Source organism: Schistocerca americana, chromosome 5, assembly GCF_021461395.2.
Source record: "Schistocerca americana isolate TAMUIC-IGC-003095 chromosome 5, iqSchAmer2.1, whole genome shotgun sequence".
Lineage (NCBI taxonomy): Eukaryota > Metazoa > Arthropoda > Insecta > Orthoptera > Acrididae > Schistocerca > Schistocerca americana.
The window spans coordinates 175647745-175664545 of record NC_060123.1 but is presented as its reverse complement, the minus strand read 5'-3'; the positions used below and the strand labels follow the sequence as shown (position 1 = coordinate 175664545).

Genomic DNA, 16801 nt, shown 5'->3' with positions numbered 1-16801 from the left:
CACCACGCTAACTCATACATTTTTGGGTGAAGGCGTCTCTAAAGACCTGAGCCAGAGCCATACATGGGACGTCAGCCCCAGAAACAGGAGTGAAATGTTTTGTGTAATAGATTTTGAGTTATAACTGCTAAATTAATTATGCAACCACAAGTAAGTTTGTCACTCACAGATTACACAACTTTAATATGTTCGCTTTCTCTCATTCCCTGAGAAGAGGGAAGAGTGCAGAGCAAAACCTGCAACAACCGGCACAGCTGAGTATTGCATTGTCGACAGCACGTCATCGCTTCTGCTGTACAAAGTGGAAGGTCGTAGATAGAGAGTCACTTACGTGCAAATGCTTTATTTGTTTAGAATTAATTGCATATATCCCCAGCGTCTATCTGTTTAGTGTGTTATGGTCTAATATCAAGAAGGCTTCCTTTCCGACATACCACGACCATGATTCATGGTTCAAAACAAGAAGTTTTGAAAGCAGTTTCATTTATTGTAATGAAAAGTAACAGTAATAACTTGAATGACGCTCTTCGAATGCAAACAGTGTGAGAAACAATTAAACTAGATAAACAGAGCACTTTAGTTGCTTCAGCTGCAAAGTAAGGGTTGACAGGTTTCTCCAACGTTATTTTAGTAGTACTATCAACTGATTATGGCGTATACCTTACCGATAAAGAAAAGGAAGAGAGACAAGTTCCAGACAAAGCAGAAAAATTAATGTAGAGGAGCGAGCAATGGTAGAGTGAAAGGAGAGGGAGGGCTGGGGGAAGGATGTGATGCATCTTTCCACGTCTATTCGCCCCTTAATCACAATGTCTCGATTAAAAAAAAAAAACTATGACAAGCGACGGGCAATGTGTATTTTATTTATTTATTTATTTATTTATTACACAGTGTTTTTCTCAGTGATACTGTCACAAGTATAAAGAAGTGTTGGGCCATCAAATGCTGATATTTATTTTTATTTATTTATTTTTATATCTTTATTACAAATTTTTTCGTTGTCTATAGGGGCTCTCAAGCTGATATAGGTACATTCCAAGTGTTGTGTAGGCACACGGCAGAAACAGAGTTCGCAACATTTGCTATTTTGAAAGGCGCAGCCAAGGTGACCAACTCCAGCGCTTCCTTTGTCAATTTACAATAAGACACTACATTTTATGAATGGTTTGTATTCCCAACTTATTCTCAGACTCGTCGTTTATTGACAACTTTCATTGTCTTGTTTGATTCATGCTTTTGGGACCATATTAAACTTTTAAGATTTTGCCGCCCCCAAAAACCTGCCGTCCTGGGCGTTGGCACGGTTGGTCCCCCCCCCCCACCCCCCACCCCCCACCCTCGCACCCCTTACAACACCTGCATATCTGAGAACGTGTTTAGGCTTAGACTCAAGGGTGGCGGCGAATGAAAGAGTAAGCCTTAAGGGTGTGTGTGTGGGGGGGGGGGGGGGGGGGGGGAGGGGTGCCTGTAAAAAAAAAAGAATCAAAATAAACGCCGTCAGTTTGAAAGTGCACATCTCAGCACACCTGTGGGCACTGGATTCTCCTTAGCAAGCAGTACTCGAAGTGATCGGAGGCGTTGCTGCCCAAGCCAGCCCCCCTCCCCTCCCCGCCCTTTTCTCCGGAAGTCATCCAGTGAATGAGGAGACGCACTCCATGTTTTCGTTGGTACCAAGCAGCCTCAACCCCCATTTTTTTGCCAGCAGGTACCTGAGGCCATTTCCTGGACGAAAATGTTCACGATGTGGGTACAGTATGCTCGTGTATCATCGTTTTGTAAGACTAAAGCATCGCCGAAATATTGACCTTACGGCTGGACAACAGGTTCGTTGGTCCTACTTTGAAACTGCACAGTCCTCAAGTTACCATCGAATGCGATGACTTGCGTCCGATAAACGTACTCGGTAGTGGCATAAAACATACCTGACTCATAACCCTGTTGATTCCAAGAATCAGCATGCTTGGGACGTGGATTTGTACCCTGCCGCCTCCACCCTCTTCTGTGATGATGGTCATCGTGTGTTTGACAGATCCTGCACCTCGGTGACGTCATTGATCTAGATTCCATTCGAGATGTTGCCCTGAACAACTTCTTCGCGTATCACGGCGTTCTGGGTATGTACTCGCGTTCACAATAAACACCTAGAGACCAGTTTAATCGTATGGAGACTGTTTTATTCTGTCGGGGTGGACATAGCCTTCTCAGTTGACTACAAAAAGGCATTTCCATTCTCCTCCGCGTCATTATAAGCGATAAATTGTAGGTAGCGGCCATCAGCTGATATTGGTGGCCATGGGCTATCACTGTGACACATATCTTCAGTCTGTATTAGTATGTGCATGTGTACTCAGCAAATCATTGTGAACTGCATGGCAGATGGTACTTCCTATTCTACCAGTTATTAGGGCTTCGTACCGATCCATTCACCTATGGATCACGGAAGGAATGATTGCTTCAGCGACTGAATGCGCGGTTAATTTGTCTAATACTGTATTTGCGGTGCCTACGAGAGCGATATGCACGGGGTTGTTGTATATTCCTAGATTTCTTACTTAAAGTTGCTTCTTGAAATTCTGTTAAGTTGGCTTTTACGGCATAATTTGTGTCTATCTTCAAGTATGTACCAATATAGTTTTGTCAGCAGCTGCGTGACGCTCTCCCACGGGTCAAACAGACCTCCTGCCGCCATTCTTTGTATACGTCCAATATCCCATGTTAGCCCTTTTTGATATAGGTCGGACAAACTTGAACAATATTCTAGGATGGGTCGCAAAAGCCTTTGGAAGCGACCTCCTTTGTAGATGGATTCCATTTTCCTAGTATCCTACCAGTGACCCAAACTCTGCCAGCTGATTTACGTGCGACTGGAATAACGTAATACATTTCGTATCCCGGCAAGTTTATCCACCCAGGTATTTGTATGGGCAGAATAATGCCAGTTCTGTCTCACTGGTATAATAGTCCTAGGGCATAACATTCTTTCGTTTAGTGAAATACACAAATTTAGGTATTTGAACATTTAAACGAGTAGTCGGTGTTTCCATCACTTTGAAACCATACCAAGATCAAACCGAATATTCGTGCAGCTTTGTTACACAGTAACATCATCATAGATAACTGCATAACCTGCGGAAATTCTGTGGTTACTACAAATATTGTCATTCTTCAGTTTCTCCAGGCGTTTTTGTTGATCGAACATCCCACGGGCGTACTGCCTGTTCATAGTGTCCGACGGACATATGTCGCGACCATCAGGTGCGCTGACTAGGGGCGCAGTGCAGACTTGCAGGGCGCCCCGGTTGAGTTGGCGTGGGTGTAGTTACTGCGTCCGCTGTGGCCGCCAGAACGTTTTGTCTCCTGTGTGTCTTCTTGATTAGGCCCAGAGCTGGTTTCCATGCCTTGCTGAGATTATAGCCGCAGTCCTGTTTGGCGAGATTGTTCATGGTGCGGATTTCGCCGACCTCTCTAACGAATCTATCCCACTCTTTCGAGGTTTGTGCTAAAATGCTGATACGTTCGTCTCGGACAAACTGTGCTCTGCGACCACTAAGTTGTTGGGGTACGTTAGTCTAGTGTGCCGCTGGTGTTCTCGGCATCGATATTCGATGGTGCGGTGTTTGTCTTGCCACAGTGATACGGTATCTCACATACGCTGACCTTACGTAAACCGAAACGCTCCGAGTTTTAGTGGGCGGGCAAGACAGTTCTTACTCGATGCTTTCTAGGTGTGTGCCCGATTTTTCCAGGTAGCGCGTCTATGTACGGTAAAAATGCAGCGGCTGGGCCTTTCTCCCCGTGTTCGTCCATCTCCACAGATTGTGCTGTAGTGCAGGGGCGAAGAATGCACCTAATCTACCACTCCCAGAAACCTTTTTGTCGGTACACGGTTCTCAGGTGTATTTATTCCTTAACGAAATTCGTCATAAAAAATTTCTCTCTTTTCTTACCAACAGCTCAGTTCATCGAATCAACGCTAGAAATAAAAAATTGGCTGTACAAAGATTTAAAGTCACTTACTTTCGTCCAAAAGTGTTCCCATTTTCCAGGAACACAAATTTTCTATGACTTGCAAGCAGCCATAAAAAGTTTAACTACTAACAGAGTTCAGCTTATCAGGTGTCTAAAGGATTTACTGGAGACCAACTTCTCGTTCTCTGTTGACGAATTGCTTTGTAGGACTAACTGATTTGTATATGTTAGTAAGAATATCAAATAATACGAGTATTAGCGCTATCTGACTTCTATACATATTCAGTGCAATAATACGTCCATCGTAAGTAAATACTTAATCTACATTATAGAGAAAAAGGAAAATTAAGGTTCAACGTTCAGTAGATGACTAAGTCTTTAAAGGTGGAGCACAGGCCACCATCGAGGGAGGAAACTGGACGTCTCCTTTCAATTGAAACATCCAGGACTTTGCCCTAAGCGGTTTACAAGACCCGCAAAAAGCGGACCTCGCTGTCCCGAGTCAGTAAAGAGAAAGAGCCTACAAGCTTTTATCAAGCCCACACAGACATCCTGAGCTGCCCATTCCGGAGGTTCGAGTCCTCCCTCTGGCATGGGTGTGTGTTGTCCTTAGCGTAAGTTAGTTTAAGTTAGATTAAGTAGTGTGTAAGCCTAGGGACCGATGATCTCAGCAGTTTGGTCCCATAAGATCTTACCACAATTTTCCAAATTACTTTAGTGAGAAATGGTCCAGGTGGTTTATCAAATGCGAGATTTCATGTTTCTCTCGTATCTGGATTACTATGTTACGGCTTGCCTCAGGTCATTAATCTGTGTCGTGTAAATCGAAGTGAAAGTCACTGCATGGAATGAAACAGCTACCTCTAGCACTAAGTTGTGCATTAAAACAAATTATTTCCGTTACGTGAGACAAATTATAATGTGAAAGAGTCTCGCAACCAGAAGAGAAAACAAATAACGTTACCCAATGAGACAAGTTTGTCACAGATAACACAAAAAAAGAGTGTAAAGGTTTTGAACAATATCACAATTCCTATCCAGCATTTCAAAACAGATGACTGAGCAATATTTCAGCACCATCTGAACTGAAAGGATGAAGAACACGTTACTCTTACACTCCTTTTCTAAGCGGTTTTAGACGATTTCAGTGTTGCATTACCCAGCTTCCCTCAAATACCAGTGCCACAGACTCTGTGTATTCCGTAGACCCTTACGCAGCTGCCTAAGAAAGTGCAAGACAAAATGTTGTAATGGCTACAGTGCATGTCTTCGATTAACTCTTTCGTGATAAATGAAACAGAACTATCCACAGAAATAGTTGAGTCTTCCGTTACTCGAAAAACCAATACATAAATTACAAATAAAATTTTAACACAGCATCATAAAATCTAGCAAACTGATTATTAATCCATGTCATCAGCTCAACGACATCGCCTACACTAATTACCAAGAACACTGAAACGCGATACGTTTCGCATTCCTTATGCGTTTGCTATTTGTCAAACACATGCGATTCACGCATTACCTGTACAATTTAGAGAAGTAACCAGGTCTCCCCTGCCACACTGAACATTATCTCTGTGTGAAGCTGTTCTCACTGAGAGCAATCCTCTTCTTGTTCTGAAGGTCAGGCAGACCTCTCGCCTCGTTGTGGGGAACATGTTAATGAAGTGTCCTTACAGACTAGCGCCTGCGTACGGAGGCAGCGCCGCACAGCTGCTTTGCAGTGCAGGTAGCGTAGCCGAGTCTGTGTAGGCGAACACACCATCGACAAGGCTAACAGTGAAAGTTCCTCTGGACTGCAACAAGATGGTTACACCACTCACAGCTTCAAAGCACAACTCGTTTCGTAGAACATATATTCTTTGTAATAAGAACATAAATGTCAGCTATTCAAGAATAATAATAGAAAGTGGCGCCGAGAGTGGGCAGAACACTAAAGAGGGCAGATTACAGTGGCGGGTGTTACAGTTTGATTTTTCATTCCAGGAAATTGCCCGTAGTACTCATTTTTCGTTCGCTTGTACTAGCATAAACTTCCATTCCAATTTCACCGATTTTTTTCACATCACAAATAAATTATTTTGCAATGTAATTACATAATAATTTAAATTTAATTTCATCTATGGAAACTGAACCAAATAAATACTGTTACCTCACGATCCGGCTGTTGAGCGGTTACGTATAAACAGCTCGACTTGCTAGGCTCGTTTAAGTCTGAAAATTAGCTAACTACGTCTTTAAAGTTTTTGACCGGCCTAATGCCCATAAATCTGAAATCACCAAGAAAATACTGTTATTGTTTTTATCTTCTACATAGGCCACTTCGTCTGAGGCTGAAATGATTTACAACTAACCTTCCTTAGATATACGAACTAGCATTTTCGTAAGGGATTTCAAACTTGACCGAGCGGTTATAGGCGCTTCAGTGTGGAACTGCGCGACCGCTACGGTCGCAGGTTCGAATTCTGCCTCGGGCATGGATGTGTGTGATGTCCTTGGGTTGGTTACGTTTAAGTAGTTCTAAGTTCTAGGGGACTGATGACCTCAGGTGTTAAGTCACATTGTGCTCAGAGTCATTTGAACCATTTTTTCAAACTTTGAATTTTGACCTCGTCGAGTTAGCCAATCAACCACTACTGCGGCTATAACCTTAACCAATTCTGGGAACCAGAATCTATACAACATCAAAAGTGAAAGGATTTCCGATGCAGGTGGGGCACCAACGAACACGTTGTTCATTGCATCCTCTGCTGGATGCGGGCTTAACACCGAATATTGGACACGCTCCAAGGTATGAACAGCGGACAAATCGCCTTGAGCCCGCTACGTGAGGTAAGTGGGGAGGTGTATGTAGATAAAAGACCCGTGCTCACCCACAGGCAACCAATCAATCAGCGCATCTGATGATGGAGACGTGATCGATTTCCGAAACACTGTGCCTGTTGAACACACAGATCCGACCCCACTCCAGTATGTTATCATTCCTTTACTACAAATATCACTGAGAAATTTTTTGTGGTATTTCCTTTTTGTCAGCATTCACTAATGGAGCACCCATCTCGCACAAAGTTTTCTCATAGAGAAGGAATCATACAAAATTTACCCCACTCTTTCTTTAGACACGCTTTTAGTGTAAGGAACTTCACATACTCCTAACACCCATCACCAAAGACAACATTGTACAGTTTCTTGATGTTGTGTGGTTACAGTTTTTGGACATCCTATAAATGTTTCATTTTCGGGGGAAGTGACGCGGCGTTTGAATCCAGCCAGCCACTTTGTAACTTCAGTATGAAGCAGCAGATTTCTTATTAACATTGTCTTCGAAAGCTTTTTAGATTCTTTGAAGAAATTATTTCGAACATGATAAATTTGTATATTTGTCAGAATCCATATGTCCTCTGGATCGGTCACAAGCCTTTTCAAGATCTAAAACTACCACATTTGGTGGACAGTCAAATTCCTTTCTTTTGTGGGTTAATGCCTCAGTTGTATGTCAGCGATACACGAACAGCCCTTCCTAAATCCTCGTACTTCATATCAAATATTGTGAATCATTTGCATTTCAGAATTATTGAAAGCATTTTATTGTCCAATCGAATATGCATCTACTGTGTACTCCCCAAGCAATCCTGACGGTGTGTGGTGGAGGCAACTTCTATTACAACTAACTCATCCCCCCCCCCCCTCTTCCTTGTTCCATTAATGAATGGCGTCCGTGAAGAATAACTGTCGGCAAACTTAATATCTCGAATTCCGACTTTCTGTGGTCATATCGCGAGACGTATGTGGAAGCAGATAAAATGTCAGCCGACTCTTTCCGGAACGTACTCTCTCGGAATTTCATTAGTAAACCACTCCGTGATGCACTACGCCACTCTTGTAGCTCCTGCCACTGGAGTTTGCTGAACATTTCCGTTACGGTCTCGCGCCGACTAAACGATCCCGAGATGAAACTCGCGGCTCTCCGTTAGATCTTATCTATCTCTTCTAATAAATCAACCTGGTAAGGTCCCAGACTGAAAGCAATGTTCAACAATCGGTCTAATAAGTCACTTCTTTCGTGGATGAATTATATTTCCGCAAGATTCTTCCTATGAATCTCTGTCTGTCATGTGCTTTTCCTGCTGTTTGCTTTATGCGGTCACTCCAGATGGTTAACTCCTAGATATTTTACCGTAGTTACTGCCATCGGTACTGTAACTATACAACAATGTACAACAATGAACTTTTTCGCTTAGGTACGCGCAATATGACACATAGGAGAAGCAGTCCACTACTGTACAAATTAACTACTGATGGTAAACTGCTGCAGACAATAAATACCGTAAAATATCTAGGAGTAACCATCCGGAGCAAGGCTATGTGCAATGACCACATAAAACAAATAGTAGTAAAACCAGATGCCAGACAGATTCACACGAAAAACCTTAACACTTTATGAGAAGGATTACGAGACTTCTAGAAAATATAATTTCATTAATTTCTTTCAGCTGTTGTTGCGTAGGACGGTCATTTACTCCTCGGGCGTGCAGAGAAAGTTTTTCTGTTTCCGAAATTCGTTGATTTGTTTTTCATACTCAGGTCACAGAAATGGTATCATGACCGGTTTCGACTTCTTAGCAACTCATCGCCAGGTGATATGAGTACGTTCAAATAGTAACTCGTGAAAGTACAGGGTGTCCACATATAGTCTTTGCAACTTAAGACTTTAATAACTTTAAAATTATACTAGATATTAACAAATGGTTTCCAACATGTGACAAGCCAACCCATAAGTCTTTTTTTTACCTTCCAGGTGACGCAATTTTGACGCAAAATTGAACTTGAAAATATAAAATGTGGACGCCATAGCAGAAAGCTCATTGTATCGTCTGGTTCATACAGAAGACGTCCGCTTCGCACGAAACTTAACACGGTATGGAAGATAATCACTGTCCCGCCCAACTATTCGAGCTTAGCATACGTCACTTATGGAAACAGGTAGTGTTCTCCATAAAAACAGACCGGGTCGCCGACGCTGACAATGTACAGCATGCGTCTGCAAGAAGTCCGACAAAATCGGTGCGTACGGCAGCCAGAGTGTTGGAAATGAGAGGATCAACAGTGTGCATAAGAAGTTACGGTGATATCCCTACAACTATTTCAGGTGCTATAAAGTCTACGGACAAATCTCATCGTGTTCAGTTTGCAGTGACTTTGCTAGGTATGACAGATGCAAACAATTATTTTTTGGATAAGATGTGTTTCTCCGATGAAGCAACTTTTCATGTGGCCGGCAACCATCTTCATAACGTTCGCATATGGGGTTCACAGCATCCTCATGTTACACGTGAAATGGAAAGAGAGAGTCCCAAGGTCAGTGTTTGATCACTGATCAATTCTTTTCCATCGAGTCTGCCGTCAGCAGTGGTTCTGACCAGAGCTTGCTGTGCCACAGCTGGAACACCTGCAACCTGACGTCATACTCCAGCAGAATGGGGCACCACCCCACAGGTCCGTAAATGTTCGTCAGTTTCTAGATGAAAAGTTTCTGGATAGGTGGATTGGACGAGAAGGTCCAATTCGATGGCCGTCACGATCCTCTGACCTCACACTACTAGGCTTCTCCCTGTAGGATCTGGTGTGCTGAACCAAGGTAAGAGATCTGCAGGACTTGAAGGCGTGCAATCACAACGCATTTGAACATGTCACCGTGGAGATCGTGAATCGTACATGGAGAGGGAATTCCGAGTAAACATTGTCCGTGTCACTAAGCGCGCACACATTGATGTGTGTGAATGAGGAAACAAAACTTTATGAGTTACCACACGTTGAAAACCATTTGTTAATATCCAGTATAGTTCGAAAGGTGTTAAAGTCGTACGTTGTAAAGATGATTTATTAACACCGTGTACAGCTGAAAAGGGCACGAAAAATTGGTTCTCTTGCCCTTTTCATCCGTACTTTCAAGAGTTACCATGAACCAGGTGCTTAAGAATGAAATCGGAATTTGGCTGCAATAACTACACGTCTGTTGTTTGAAACTGATAAACGATATTTTATTCAAAATAATCTCCATTGTTATTTATACATTTCTCGCAACTCTCCGGCAGGCTATGAATGCCACGCCAAAAATAGTTCTTCTTTTGAAGCGAAGCAGTGAGCGAAGCATTTTCGTACATTTTCACATGAATTGAGGCGTTTTTCAGAGAGAGTATGTCCCAGTGATGAAAACAGATGATAATCGGACGGAACCAAGTCTGGAGAATAAGCGATATGCCTTGATATTTCCAAAATGAACACCTAGATCGTTTCGCTGACCCATTTTGCGGTGGGCGATGGGGCGTTGTCATGGAGCAATATGACTTTGTGTTGCCTTTTTCCATATTCTGGTCGTTTTTCAAGTAATGCTCGATTTAAATCGATCATTTGCTGTTGGCAGTGATCAGTGTTAACGGTTTCACAGGATTTCAGCAGCTCACAATAGATAACATCCTTATGTCCCACCAAACATAGAGCATTGACTTCTTCCCAAAGAGATTTCATCTTGCAATGGATGTCGATGGTGTGCCTGGATTCACACTGCCTGGACTTACGACGCTTAGCATTCACAAAATATATCCATTTTTCATCACCTGTCACTATTCGATGGAGAAACGACTTTCTTTTATATCTCCCGAGCAGCATTTCACAAATGGCCTTTCGATTTGCTTCCTGTCTTTCATTCAGTTCACGCGGAATCTTTCTGCACCTTTCCCATTGCTTTCAACCGAAGAGATAAGGCTTTCTGCGTCACATTCAACCGTTCCGCGAGTTAAGTTTAAGTATCATCTTCATCCGCCTGCAATTCGTTGTCTTCGAACTTTTTCAGTGGTTTCCCGCGCTCGTCGTTTCTCACGTCAAAATCACCAATTTTTAATTTTTTTAATCACTCGAAACATTGAATTTTCGCAAGAGCATGTACCCCGAAAGCCTGAAGAAGCATTCGAAGCGATTCTGCAGCAGTTTTCTTCACATGATAACAGAAAACCAATGCTGTCCGCAAATCGTAGTTCGTAGACACAAAACTCGACATGTTTACGGCTTTGAAAGAGATACCGATGTATGAAACTTGGGTTACTGTGTGTTGATATTCGTCGTCAGTCGTTACACGAAGCAGATGGCGCTGCAGACGCGGTCTCACGGGCCCTGCACTCACGGCTAGCACCATCTATAAGGAAATACCGGTTTCATACTTCTACACCTGGTAATGTACTCATGTCACCTGACGATGACTTGCGAAGAAGTCGACATCGGTTATGATATCATTTGTGCAGCCTGAGCAGAAAGGCAAATTAAAGGCTCTGAGCACTATGGGACTTAACATTTATGGTCATCAGTCCCCTAGAACTTAGAACTACTTAAACCTAAGGACAGCACACAACACCCAGCCATCACGAGGCAGAGAAAATCCCTGACCCCGCCGGGAATCGAACCCGGGAACCCGGGCGTGGGAAGCGAGAACGCTACCGCACGATCACGAGATGCGGGCGGCAAATTAAAGGATTCCGCTGTTTTATTCTAAGGTGTTACGTCTAGTCTGTCTATTTTATTTATCTCCCCGGATTGCTCGCCCTACGCTGGCAACAGTATAGGTTTGCCCTGAAAGTATCCTTTGGGGCGCTGTCAACTATTTGGTGAGAAATGTGCTCTCCACGATCTCGCATTATACGCTTGCGGACCCGCCAGTGTATCTGTGTTGTTGTTTTTTTTTTTTTTTTTTCCCTGCTTCAGATGCCAGTGCCGGCTGGAACGAATGAGTCTACAGTGGAGCGTCTCAGTCGCAGAGCGCGCTAGTATGTGTGTGTGTGTGTGTGTGTGTGTGTGTGTGTGTGTGGTGCAGTGGAGAGCGTGCCGTGCAGGTATTCACTGGCCCGGAACCACTCTGAAGAGTCAATGGCCAAGAATCAGCGGCCCCCTTTGCCGGCAACCGATACGTGCAAACAGAGCAGGTAGACGGGACCACCGACGTGGGATCTCAGCCTGCCAGCTAGCCAGGAGCAGCGGACGGGGCGCGCTCTTGCGTCCCAGGTCACGCCTCGGCTGTGCCCACGAGGGGAGCACGTCCATCGCGGCCCATTCTTCTCCGGGTCTTTCTTCGTCGCCTTTTACTGAACCTCGCCTCCAGTGCAAACACACACACACACGCTCTGCTCCTCGGATATTCCTCGACTGCCCACAGAGATTAAACAGCGGATCGGTTCCTGAGAAATTACTGGCAAAGAGCTTGATATATGTGAATGACCTCCCTTCTTATGTGAAACAAGATGCTGAACTCACACTGTTTGCTGATGATACAAGCATAATTATTAATACAGTAAAAGAAAGTCTGACAGAAAATGATACAAATAAGGTCTTTGGAAAAGTTATTAAAGGGTTTTCTGCGAATGGGCTTGCTCCGAACTTTGAAGAAACACAGTATAATTCCTTCAATAAACATAACACATCAAAAGAAGTAGCCAGGGTAGAGCATACTAAGTTTTCCGTTGTACATATAGATGAGAATCTTAATTGGAAAATTCATATTTTGGACCTCCTAAAACGACTAGGTTCAGCAACTTTTGCAATCAGAATAACTGCCAATTTTGAGGATGCGGAAATTAGTAAGCTAACATACTTTGCATACTTCCGCTCTCTGATGTCATACGGAATAATACTATGGGGCAACTCAACACTTAGGCAAAAGGTATTCACTGCCCAAAAGAAAGAAGTTACAATAATGTGTGGGTTTCATAGTCGCACATCTTGTAGGCATCTGTTTAAAAGGTTAGGAATTCTTACAACTGCTTCACAGTACATTTACTCAGTAATGAAATTTTTTCTCAACGACATGGACCAGTTTAAAATCAACAGCGACATTCATGATTACAATACCAGAAAAAAGAAAGACCTACACTATCCTTTACTTAACCTATCTTTGGCACAGAAAGGGGTAAAATATGCTGCTATGAAACTTTTTGATAAATTACCAGGTGAAATAAAATGTCTGACAGACAGCAGTAATAGTTTCAAAAACAAATTGAAATCATACCTCCTTGACAACTCCTTCTATACCATAGATGAATTCTTGAATATGAGTAAATAAATCTGGAGATATATATGCATTTTGTGCCATTTAAGGGAATGGGATAGATAATAGAAATACTTAGGTATAACACTATAATGTAAACAAAAAAAGAAAATAAAAAAAACTTGTTTCGTGTGCGCATTTCTTGTGCATTTGACACGTTCCACATCATAACGGTTTTCCGTGCTATTGATCAATGGAACACGTAACTAACTAACTAAACTATACCTACAATCCGTGTTCGTGGAAAACTGATATTCCACATCATACTAGGGCAGCTTTAACGACGAATCATCATCAGCAGTGTCTCAACCTCGGTATGGATGGCGCAATTTAATAAATAAACAGGATAATTAAAGCACAGGAAGGCTTTAAAGCCAGAAGTAACATAAAAAGATAAATTCCGCCCTAACCTGCCATGGAGGCCCAGCGGTACCGACCGACTGCCGTGTCCTTCTCAGCCCACAGGTGTCACTCGATTCGGATATGGAGGGCACGTGGTCAGCACACCGCTCTCCCGACCGTATGTCAGTTTACGAGACCGGAGGCGCTGCTTCTCAATCAAGTAGCTCCTCAGTTTGCCTCACAAGAGCTGAGTGCACCCTGCTTGCCAACAGCACTCGGCAGACCGGATGGTCACCCAACCAAGTGCTAGCCCAGCCCGACAGCGCTTAACTTCCGTGATCTGACGGGAACCGGTGTTACGACTGCGGCAAGACCGTTGGCTAGAAGTAACATACACACATCAAAAAGAGTTTTGCATCACCTCTGTTCCGAGAGTTCCGGAACCTGTACAGGAAATTGGAATAGAGATCAACATAAACATCATTTCCGCCCTTTTTGTTGCTCATGAAAACCACACATTTCAAGTTGTACCACTATACAGCGAGATCTTCAGAGGTGGTGGTCCAAATTGCTGTAAACACCGGTTCCTTTAATACCCAGTAGCACGTCCTCTTGCATTGATGCATGCCTGTATTCGTCGGTGCGTACTATCCACAAGTTCATCAAGGCACTGCTGGACCACTTTGTCCCACTACTCAACGGCGTTTCGGCGTAGCTCCCTCAGAGTGGTTGGTGGGTCCGTCATCCATAAACAACCCTTTCCAATGTATCCCAGGAATGTTCGATAGGGTTCATGTCTGGAGAACATGCTGGCCGCTCTTGTCGAGCGATATAGCTATCCTGAAGGAATTCATTCACAAGATGTGCACGACGGGGACGCGAATTGTCGTCCATGAAGACGAATGCCTCGCCAGTATGCTGCCGATCGAAATGGAAATGCCGTGTGGCTAGGGCCTCCCGTCGGGTAGACCGTTCGCCTGGTCCAAGCCTTCCGAGTTGACGTGACTTGGGCGACTTGTGTGTCGATGGGGATGAAATGATGGTGATAATGTGAACACAACACCCAGTCCCTGAGCGGAGAAAATCTCCGACCCAGCCGGGAACCGAACTCGGGCCGTGAGGTGTGACACTCCGTCGCGCTGACCACTCAGCTACCAGAGGCGGACATGCTGCTGATATGGTTGCACTGTCGGCCGGAGGATGGCATTCACGTATCGTGCAGCCGTTACGGCGCCTTCCATGACCACCAGCGGCGTACGTCGGCCCCACGTAATGCCACCCCGAAACGGCAGGGAACCTTCACCTTGCTGCACTCGCTGGACAGTGTGTCCAAGGCGTTCAGCCTGACCGGGTTGCCTCCAAACACGTCTCCGAAGATTGTCTGGTTGAAGGCATATGCTACACTCATCAGTGAAGAGAACGTGATGTCAATCCTGAGCGGTCCATTCGACATGTTGTTGGGCCAATCTGTACCGCCCTGCGTGGTGTCGTGGATGCGAAGATGAGCTTCACTATGGACGTCGGGAGTGACGTTGCGCATCATGCAGCTTATTGTGCACGGTTTGAGTCGTAACACGACGTCCTGTGGCTGCACGAAAAGCATTATTCAACATGGTGTCGTTGCCGTCGGGGTTCCTCCGAACCATAATCCGTAGGTAGCGGTCATCCACAGCAGTAGTAGCCCTTGGGCGGTCTGAGCGAGGCATGTTATCCACATTTCCTGTCTCTCTGTATCTCCTCCATGTCCGAACAACATGGCTTTGGTTCATTTCGAGACGCCTGGACACTTCACTTGTTGTGAGCCCCTCCTGGCACAATGTAACAACACTCCAGTTGTTGTGAGCCCTTCCTGGCACAAAGTAACAATGTGCCCGCGATCGAACCGCGGTATTGACCGTCCAGGCATGGTTGAACTACAGACAACACGGGCCGTGTATCTCCTTCCTGTTGGAATGACTAGAACTGATCGGCTGTCGGACCCCCTCTGTCTAATAGGCGCTGCTCATGCGTGGTTGTTTACATCTTTGGGCGGGTTTAGTGGTTCAAATGGCTCTGAGCACTATGGGACTTAACATCTTTGGTCATCAGTCCCCTAGAACTTAGAACTACTTAAACCTAACTAACCTAAGGACAGCACACAACACCCAGTCATCACGAGGCAGAGAAAATCCCTGACCCCGCCGGGAATCGAACCCGGGAACCCGGGCGTGGGAAGCGAGAACGCTACCGCACCACCACGAGCTGAGGACAGGTTTAGTGACATCTCTAAACAGCCAAAGAGACTGTGGCTGTGATACAACATCCACAGTCAACGTCTGTCTTCAGGAGTTGTTGGAACCGGGGTGATGCAAAACTTTTTTTGAAGTGTGTAGAAACATGATTTTATTAATGAGTGCTGCATTTTTGTCATTGTCACTTTGTCCTCGCCTTTCCCCGTTACTCGGGGTCGGCTTTCCTAATCATGCGGCTCCATCTATACTGTCTGATCAAAAGTATCCGGACACCCCTATTAGTGCAGAATTGACCACTAGATTTGACGAGTGGGGGACCCACCAGTATGAAAGGAGACGAAAAATACTTTGTGGTCAGCGGAGAAGCGGCAACAGCAGGATGGTCAGCCAGCTCGGTGACTTCGAATGCGGACGGTCATCGGCTGTCACCTAATTAACAAATACAGGATGTCAAACAACCTTCAGCCGTCTAGTTTTCAAACTTTTTTTTTTTTTTTTTGGCTAGTAGTTTCAGCTTTTTGCTGCGCCATCTTGAGGCCCCAGACTGACGTGTAGGAAGGAAGATTCTACCTCGGTTCTGATCAAAACAGGGGCCAGCCATACTGTTATTAGTAGACTTTAGCTATGGCGATCACTTCAAGCATCACCTGTGGGAGGATGAAAGTTGAAGTAATCGCCATGGCAAAAATCTGCTAACACCCGTGTTGCTGTCCCCTGTTTTTATCAGAACCGAGGGAGATTCTTCCTACAGGTCGGTCAGAGGCCTGAAGATGGCGTAGTAAAAAGCTGAAACTGGTAGCCAAATAAAACAATTTAGAAACTAGACGGCTGAAAAATGTTTAATTTGACATCCTGCATCAAACAGCCGAGTCCCGCAACCATCTCTAACAAGATGGAAGTACAGAAACTTTATCAATAAATAAGTCAGAGACACTTCAACCCCTCTACAGATGCCCCGGTCGACTGTTGGTGATGTGATTATGAACAGGAAGCGCAGAGGAACGAGCACAGGTAAACGAAGAACAGTCAGACCCCCTCTACTTTCGGACAGGGAGCGTCGATTATTGTGGAGGATAATTCTAAAAAATCGCGTGGTATTAGCGGAAGGAAGCAAGGTTTCGCAGCAAACCAAAGGAAACAGATCCGTAAATTGATAATTTGTAAT

The 16801-nt window shown here is 44.4% G+C and overlaps 1 protein-coding gene and 1 pseudogene across 4 annotated transcripts in view; both read right to left on the bottom strand.

Moving 5' to 3' along the window:
* LOC124615313 overlaps positions 1 to 16801 on the bottom strand; it is a 254126-nt gene that overhangs the window by 114713 nt on the left and 122612 nt on the right. The gene's annotated exons all lie outside the window — the stretch shown is intronic.
* On the bottom strand, positions 13669 to 13786 carry LOC124617250 (annotated as a pseudogene).